The sequence below is a fragment of the Schistocerca nitens genome, chromosome 4, assembly GCF_023898315.1.
Source record: "Schistocerca nitens isolate TAMUIC-IGC-003100 chromosome 4, iqSchNite1.1, whole genome shotgun sequence".
In the NCBI taxonomy this organism is placed as follows: domain Eukaryota; kingdom Metazoa; phylum Arthropoda; class Insecta; order Orthoptera; family Acrididae; genus Schistocerca; species Schistocerca nitens.
In genome coordinates this window covers 245,854,780-245,864,755 of record NC_064617.1, presented here as the reverse complement: position 1 = coordinate 245,864,755, position 9,976 = coordinate 245,854,780, and positions in this window count along the sequence as shown.

Here is a 9,976-nt window from a genome sequence, read left to right as displayed (position 1 = left end):
TTTCCGTTACCAAGTCAATTGCAGCTAATTTTATCTCGGCTAATATGTGTCTTCATTATGTATTTGTGTGTGGGCGCCATGTCTTGAGCAGTTTCAGGGATCCATCAAGGCCTCTGGGATCAGAGACGGCGATGGACGTGCACTGGCGCTTGTAGATAGCGTAATTAGCGAAGTTAAATCGTCATCAGTAGTTGTGAGCATTCTCCAGTGATGGGTAAGCTATAGTTGGGATTACATGTAGTAGTTTAGGGTTATGGGTAGTGTACTTCAGCTTTTCTTTATTTTAATGAGTCAATAACTACACACGCACTACTATTAACAATGGGATCATAAGTCACTATTCCTTGTAATTAATAGTATTGTTAATTCTGTCAGCAAAGTATAAGACATTTTATATGGAATTAGTGTAACAGTTCTATTCATGTAAATATTCATTTCTATTAATTTTTTATTGAATGTACAAAATATTATCTGAGATGATTGTAAGTAATTCTTAAAACTGTATTTGTAAAAAGTTTTGAGGAAGCACACTTAAAAAAAGGATTTAGGTATTTTGCAGGTACTGGGAACAGCGAGTGACTGCTGTACGATAATTGATGCTACAGGGTGGTCAGTGTGGAGTAAATGGGCCCGAGCAGCAGGGAGAAGCCTGAGGGATGCAACTGTGTCATAACACATCCCCCCTCTACACGAGGTCTCGGAGGCGCGTGCCGCCTACCTGTTCAGCGCAGTGAAGGTAAGGCTGCGGATCATCTGGTGGACAGCTTGCGAGGTGCTGGGGCTAGCAGTTTATTTAACACTAAATTCTTCTAGAATCTTCATATGTAAATGATGCTCTAAGCCCCCCCGCCCCTATTCTAACTCCGACTTTTGCTGTTGCACATGGATTAAGAAGGAACGCGAACTGACTGTAATCGACCCTGCAAGTGGAGTAGAAAAGAGTTTGGCACCTGCAATAATTTAATTTGATATAAATTAATTAAATAAAGGAAAGTTTCATTAACGCAGTGAGAAATGAAAGGGTTGCTCTACCGATTATCAGAATGAAAGTTCTGTCCAAAATAACAATTTGATTTATTATGACTAAACTCAAAATCATAAACAAAACACATGAAACATTTACAATACATCAAATTGGATCAAATTGTATGCTCAAATAAATGCTGCGAAGGTGAAGTTGTCCATAAACTAGATTGTGACATTTATGATGAAGTGGTATGTGGAGCCAATTCCTTGCAACTCAAATCTGAAGAGAAACACTCAGCCAACCCAACATTAATTGTTGCTACAGTAGTGAGAACTCAGACAATGAACATGCAAGACAGAATCACGTAAGAAAAGACGGGAACAGGCGCGCTCTGCTGAGCTCTGATTATCATAGAGCAAATTCCCTAATCTGCCGATGCTGCGGACATTCATTACCAAGCTGTCTCCTTAACTGCAAGGACACGATCTGGCGTACCGGAAGTGATGGCTGGTTGCTTCGACGTCCCATCGTGGTGATGATAATGTCGCGAGTATAGCCCGAAACAAATTATCCTGGTCTGGTTGTTCCAGACTAAAGACTTCCTATCAATACCAATGCGCCTCTGAGGGAGACGAAGAAGGCCCGCCACACAATCACTGATGGTACAGTGATTGATTTTAACAATCGAAGTCACACAGTAACTCCGACATAGTCAACTTTAGCCAAAACTGCTCAAGACAGACAACATAGGCCGCTTGTACGCAAAACGCTCAATTGCCAACTGTACTCGGAAAGTTACATTGAAGTCGAAACTTCAGCAACTTCGTCAAACAGTTACAATTAAATAAAAGTATATTAGACAGCCAACGGAAGGCAGGCTGTCTAGAGCAGCGAGAGCTCAGTCTTTTAACCTACTCCGACCGAAAGGCGAGAGCTGACTCTCAAGAGCACCCGTACAAACCGAACACAGAACATTCCCGCCCCCACGACAGTGGCCGTGGTTAAACGTTCCAATCAGCAACTCGAAAGCTGGCGGAAAATTCCTCTCTATTGCCGAAGCACTACCTTTCCACCAATGGAGATTTTTGGCGCCAATTTCTGCGCCGATTTTGCTACGTCACGGAGCTATGCCTTGAGCAAGCCAATCACTGTTACGATTTTGCAGAAAACGCGGGAATTTGCCGCCAAGACTGCCTGGGAACACAAGTCATTCCCACGCCTCGCTGGTAGCCCGCCAGAAACGGTTTTCACTAAGTTTCTGCGAAGTAACGGAATCTCTAGCCCAGCCGCCCCTTGCGGCCCATCTGGGCGTGTCGCTCCCGCTCTTATGACAATGTCGGCGTCTGGAAGGCATCCACTCGACTCCCTCACACCTGTCGGCTTAACCCTTTCAAGCTCAGGAGAACTCGCCTGTCACCGGACCACCCGGGTGACGAGAGACGCTGCGTGTGAAGGAATAGCAACTTTTCACCGCATGCAATCAGAGAGGAAAACCGAATTACTCAGAGTAAGATAGAAATATGAGAGGGGGCTCCTGCCACATCTCTAACTGTGGGTCAGTTGAGGCGGATACAACCATCGGAATCCAACCGGGACGAGCGAATCCGTTAGCGGCTGGCCGAGGAGACACCAAGGCGCCCCTCAGCGGTGACGCAGAATGATTCCACTGCAGTCGACGAAAGCGTGCTCTAATATTGGCAGCGCGAAGCATCAGAGAGAAGGGCTCTTGAGCCGCACTTATGACGGACGCTGTTTTCAGTTCCTGCACGAGTTCACATAACTCATTATAATAGGGTGGACTGCATGCCCAAAACAGTTTCATGCTAGGTGTTGCTGAACCACAGTTTGTCGTGGTTTATCGTGATTATCTCCTCTCCTCCAGAGAGCAGTTCCGAACAATCGGCCACGTTGATTGTTCTGCTATCCTTGTTTCAACCTCCATCGGATGACTCCACGAGTGTTGGAGTCACTCTAAGAGTAGTATCCTGTATTGCAATTTTTCGGTCTGTGTTACTCCCTTCGGACAGCCAACTACCTGTCCTATGGATCTTGTGGTCCCCAATGTCAATCAGATCCTGTACATGTGCTTACCATTGTAACGCACAGTGCTGCAAATCAACAGTAGGCTGTCCTACCACCATATGAGCTTCCTGTCAACTGACAACGTAACTGCAGCGAGGGGAGGATTGTGGATACTTCCGGATGCAATTTCCGCACCTGGTTCCGAGAAACATTAGATTGGCGGCCCACACCACTAGTCACACTCCTCACAGCAGGCGCCCCTTTCTCCACGCCAGGAACCACAACCCCGCTCCACAGACGAGTGCAGAAATGTCCATGTGTTGAGTGATTCGTTGTGTGATGTTGGCGTGTTAAGGATACTGTGGTCAACTGTTTTTGTCGCTCAGACAACTGCGTGAACCCAGTAGAATTCGTGCCCCTAGTGAAAACTTTGTCCCCCTCCCCCCAAAAAAAACTTTATTTCAGAAACTAGAAACTGGAAATACAATGTCAACTACTTGTATGTAGTTATGTTTTATAGCTTCCAGTCATCTTTTTTTCTACATGTTCAAGATATTTTGGTTCCCTATCACCATGTCAGCCTGGAATAAGTTTTCTTTTTGTGACGCACACTATATTACATAATCTTCCATCACACAGGTATACTTACAAATTTCCGTATTTTTTGTGTACACTATATCTCTCTATCTCACTTACATTGATGCCTGGCAATTGTCACTGCATCTACAAATTTCTTGTCTACGTGCCAATAGTCACAAAATGTTATACACAATAATATGCCACTGTAACAAGTGAGTATTTTTATTTGTTTTGTGTATGTGAGCAGGATATCTGCGGTTACAATTCTGGTTAGTGGTGAATGGACCATCAGTGAATCAATCACTGTGAAAAATTTTCATAGTTTCTGTTCAGGGAGACGGCGTGACTGTGGTTAAATGTTTCATCCATGAAGCATAGAAACATTATTTGTCACTTTGGCTTCATGCAGAAATATGTGTGTGTCTTTGAGTAGGACGCCAGTCGCACATTCTTAAATGTTACCTTAATTAGAAGCTTGCAAGGCCACTAGCGCAACATTTTACTGCAGTTTCGAACTTGGCCTTCTGGCATGTGTTCCAACATTTGTATGACTGTTCGAGTATGTCCATGAATGACAGTGGGTTCCCTGAGGGTGAGAGTGTGTTGGGTGTGACTTATTTGTCAGTGTGAGTAAGATGTTGGCAAAGTCACAAGAAAAATTCCATTTTCTTTTTTATATCAATTTCTAATTTAATCTGGCAATATGTGGTGATATTTTGGAAACTGTTTAGACAGATTCTTTTTGGGTTATTGACACACTATCTCTGTCAAGTGTATCAACCACTGCCGGCCGTTGTGGCCGTGCGGTTCTAGGCACTTCAGTCTGGAACCGCGCTGCTGCTACGGTCGCAGGTTCGAATCCTGCCTCGGGCATGGATGTGTGTGATGTCCTTAGGTTAGTTATATTTAAGTAGTCTAGGGGACTGATGACCTTAGATGTTGTTCCATGGTGCTCAGAGCCATTTTGTATCAACCACTACCAAAAGCAATCTAAAGTGACTGGGGGGGGGGGGGGGAGGGGTAATGAGAGGTTCCATGTCATTTTTTGCATGTTTGCCTCTCATTTTCATCAACTTTATTAATATATTATATCATTTCACGGTGAGAACGGGCCGAATAAGGTTATTCTGATGAGAGTATTTGTACTGAGAGCTCAGATTACTTGTCACTTGATTGCTATGCATGTTGGGAACTGTATGTGATTTTGCTATTAGTTTTCTCTGTTACTTCCCTGGGTGGCCTGTTGCGAGGCGAGCACCGGAGGACGCAACACACTTTGTTTTCGTGGAGAGCTGCACCTCTGCGAATACGAAAAGGGTTGTACATCAATGGGCTTGTGCGCCTGGTGGGGTGACTGACCTTAGTCGAGTTTCGCCTATTGTATAGTGGGCAAAACGACCTGCGAGCCGTCTTAGTGTCGCCGCAGTTTATGTGTTTACCATTCTGAGCGTCTGGAACGAAGACTGCTGGCGCTGACTGACTGTATAGTCTTCATGATTCTGAGAATAATAGTGGACTATACCCTGCTGGGCGCGACTATCTGGCGCTGGATGGTCGGTGGTGTTGGCATGCAGTTTTCGTAGCTGGATAAACGGCACGTTCAGAGCCCCCAGCTAAATAGCAGTGGCAGGATTGGGCAACTTAAACTGAGGCCAGTTGACGTCATAAAGCCCTGCCGTAATTGGAGGGAACGATTGCTATTGGCGCGGATGATGTTCCGAGATAGTGTGCGGGAATTTTGGAATCAGCACTGAATGCGGATTCGTGATTTTTACACGTTAGTGGGGAGTTGAGTAACGTTGGCTTTGCTTTTGCGTTGCCCTGGCGCATGGCATTGGGGATCTGACCTTCGTCGTAATTGGACGGTCGTGCGACTTAGTAGCACTTTTTCGGAATCGTTGAGGAGCATGACTTCAGTCATACTCCAGTTTCATTCTGCGACTTAAGACTCCGATTCAGTAGACATACACTAGAATGTTGCCATACACGAACTGTTTATCAACTGACAGAGCAAGGTTGTGATTGACGGAGAGTACAGAGAAGCACATTGTAAACGTTGTTTGTTAGGCCTTAAAACACCTAAGCAGCCCTGCACAGGGTCACACACGCAATCAGTTCCGTAGCTGTATACTGCAGTCACCTAAGCCGATAATAAAACGCTCTTTAGCTAATGACACTTTATAAAAATTTATAAGGCGGTTGCCGATAACTGGGTTTACACCTGGGCTTCTGATCCGACATATATAAATCTTTTACTCTACATTTTTTGTTCATCCACGTTAAACATTCTGTTCCAACCGTCTTATCGCTGTCGACGAAGAATGACTGTCTCCCTGGTTCCCAGCGCTTCCATGTCAACGATTTGTCGTGTTCCTCTTGCTGTCGCATACTCATTCCCATGTACAAGAAGTGTCCTGCTCACAGCAAAAGACATGCAAGTTCTCCGTCAATTTCCCTGCATTTCTGCGTATTTTCCCTCAATTTGTATGTATTTTCCGTCATTTTATGTCCCTTCTTTCCACGTGATCATGACATCACTTCTCGTTCTTATTCTAAAATTGCTTGTAGATGTAGTACAGTTGCCAACACCTAGCGCAAACGCACTATTTTTTTGGTCGGCGGGATAGCACAGCACTGTACTCGAATGTATACAAACATTCACTCCTGGAAATTGAAATAAGAACACCGTGAATTCATTGTCCCAGGAAGGGGAAACTTTATTGACACATTCCTGGGGTCAGATACATCACATGATCACACTGACAGAACTACAGGCACATAGACACAGGCAACAGAGCATGCACAATGTCGGCACTAGTACAGCGTATATCCACCTTTCGCAGCAATGCAGGCTGCTATTCTCCCATGGAGACGATCGTAGAGATGCTGGATGTAGTCCTGTGGAACGGCTTACCATGCCATTTCCACCTGGCGCCTCAGTTGGACCAGCGTTCGTGCTGGATGTGCAGACCGCGTGAGACGACGCTTCATCCAGTCCCAAACATGCTCAATGGGGGACAGATCCGGAGATCTTGCTGGCCAGGGTAGTTGACTTACACCTTCTAGAGCACGTTGGGTGGCACGGGATACATGCGGACGTGCATTGTCCTGTTGGAACAGCAAGTTCCCTTGCCGGTCTAGGAATGGTAGAACGATGGGTTCGATGACGGTTTGGATGTACCGTGCACTATTCAGTGTCCCCTCGACGATCACCAGTGGTGTACGGCCAGTGTAGGAGATCGCTCCCCACACCATGATGCCGGGTGTTGGCCCTGTGTGCCTCGGTCGTATGCAGTCCTGACTGTGGCGCTCACCTGCACGGCGCCAAACACGCATACGACCATCATTGGCAGCAAGGCAGAAGCGACTCTCATCGCTGAAGACGACACGTCTCCATTCGTCCCTCCATTCACGCCTGTCGCGACACCACTGGAGGCAGGCTGCACGATGTTGGGGCGTGAGCGGAAGACGGCCTAACGGTGTGCGGGACCGTAGCCCAGCTTCATGGAGACGGTTGCGAATGGTCCTCGCCGATACCCCAGGAGCAACAGTGTCCCTAATTTGCTGGGAAGTGGCGGTGCGGTCCCCTACGGCACTGCGTAGGATCCTACGGTCTTGGCGTGCATCCGTGCGTCGCTGCGGTCCGGTCCCAGGTCGACGGGCACGTGCACCTTCCGCCGACCACTGGCGACAACATCGATGTACTGTGGAGACCTCACGCCCCACGTGTTGAGCAATTCGGCCTCCCGCATGCCCACTATACGCCCTCGCTCAAAGTCTGTCAACTGCACATACGGTTCACGTCCACGCTGTCGCGGCATGCTACCAGTGTTAAAGACTGCGATGGAGCTCCGTATGCCACGGCAAACTGGCTGACACTGACGGCGGCGGTGCACAAATGCTGCGCAGCTAGCGCCATTCGACGGCCAACACCGCGGTTCCTGGTGTGTCCGCTGTGCCGTGCGTGTGATCATTGCTTGTACAGCCCTCTCGCAGTGTCCGGAGCAAGTATGGTGGGTCTGACACACCGGTGTCAATGTGTTCTTTTTTCCATTTCCAGGAGTGTATATTCTACAGTTGCAGTGCCTTTACTCTGTTTTCTGTATGTCTGTGTCTGTGCATGTGTCGCGGATGGCTCCCGTGACCTGTTCCTCCCCCCCCCCCCCCTCCCACCCATTGTTGGATCCGATTTTGAACACAGAACCCATCTCTGAAAGTAACGCACGATTGGTCCATCTTCGAGATCCATCCCACATGTGACATGTTGTGGATCCGCCTCCGAACATCGCTCTGGATATAATGCACGGCATATCCGCTTTCAGATCCTATCCCAAATGTGGTGTATTATGGATCTGCATCCCAACTTTACTCCGGATATAACACATGGTGGATCCACATTCGAACACTAACTCGGGTCTACATGGGCCATGTTTGGCATTTGAGTGTGAATGTGGCTTCATGTACTCCAGTGCCATGTGACTGAAATGTCTGTGGAAACAGCAAACATTCGCCTAAGTGGTCTCATGGCTATGAGAATAGGGGAGCAGCGATAGGCATTCTCACTTTCAGCTGCCATGGTCTGTTGTTAACGATGTTTCTAACTGCTTAGCCAGCTTCTCGCTGGTGGTGCATGGAATTCGTAGGTTCTCGAGAGTGCTCGAAGGTCTTTGGGAAGAGGCAGCGTCACAGTAAAGCAGCGCCGCAACAGGGCAGTCTGGGATGGTTTGGCTCTCTTCAGAATGAGCGAAAATCGTCGTGGCAGCCATCATGGCGTGCGAGTTGAGCAAGGTGTGCCTTCTATCGGCAATTGAAGCAAATTGCATAAATGTTGCTCTTCCTGAACAACAAAGCTACCAGAGTAGCAACAAAGCGTCTAAAATGATACTGGCATTAATCATCAACAAATGTTTGCACAATTCAGGTGAGGTCTTGTCGCCATGCCTCTCGTGGTTCAGAGTTAGCATGAGTCTTTGATTTGTTGGTTTTGTGCAAGGAGAAATCGCCACCATCATAATGGATTGGGATGTGGATAAGCGAGAAATTAAAGTGTTGGCAAGAATTAATTGAAAAAGTTACTGAAAAAGTTGTATTTTTTTTCCTAATATGCATTCATCAACCACAAAAATGAGACGACCTATTGATTTACAAACAAAAAAAGTTGAAGCCAGGTAGAATTGAGTCCAATAACATATATATTCAACAGTGTTCACAAAAAACAAAATGAGCTTATGTTTAGAAACTCTGAAAATTAGTTTCACGAGATGGTCTGTCATTAAACAGTAGTAAGTGGATACTTTGAGAGCATTTGGCATGTTTTTAACACACAATCTGTTTCTAAGATTATTTAAATTAATTTTTTATATTACATTATATTACATGAACTTTTCTATAAGATAAAAAATCTTTGATACTTAATTTAATTAATTTGTAAAAATGGTTGTGCAGTAAAATAATGTCAAGTGCTGTGGACATAGCCACTGCATCTACATATACATCTAAGTAGATACTCTGCAAGCTACCATATGGTGTGTGGTGGAGGATAATCTGTATCACTATTAGTCATTCCCTTTCCTGTTCCATTAACAAACAGTACGATGGAAAAATGACTGCCTGTAACCTCTGTATGAGCCCTAACTTCTCGTATCTTATTTTTGTGGTCCTTATGCTTAATTTATGTTGGCAACAGTAGAGTCATTCAGCAGCCAGCTTCAGATGTTGGTTCTCTAAATTTTCTCAACATTGTTTCTAAAACCACTATATATAAGGAACTATACATAAAAATCAAAGCAAATTTGAGTGTTGTAATGAAAATCTATGTATAATGATATAAAGTTTTGGTTGAAAATAATAGACTTTTTGAGTACACTAGAATTAATTTTAATAAAATTGTTTGAGACTAAAATTCCAGCAGAACGTTTAGGTACCTTTTGCAAGGAATTCTGGTGGGATTTTTTCTGATGTTATTTTCTTTATTTCATTTCACCCACCAGGTTATTTTGCTGAATGTCACTGTTGGACTGTGACTTGGATGCTAACTGTCATCCACACATCTTCTCCTGCTGTCTTGACCAGTGCACTGGAAAAGCTGCTTCTGGCGGCCATCTTCGTCTTCTTCTCGATGGACTCGAATAGTAGATGACAAAAGCAAATAACAATAGTACTGGCTTGCTGAATCAATCCTATACCTATTGAGCTCTTCCCCACATAGTAAGTGTAGTTGGTATTTGAGGAACGAAGTTGATTCGAGAACAAAAATGAGGCATCTGTTAGCAGTTTCCTGAAACAGCTCCAGCTGCTACAGCCTTGCAGGTTACTATGGTTTTATAGAACAGCGCGACTTACGGGCTGTGGCAGACAGTGATACTTCAGTCACCTGTGAGCAACTCTGGAGGCAGGAGCTACACAATA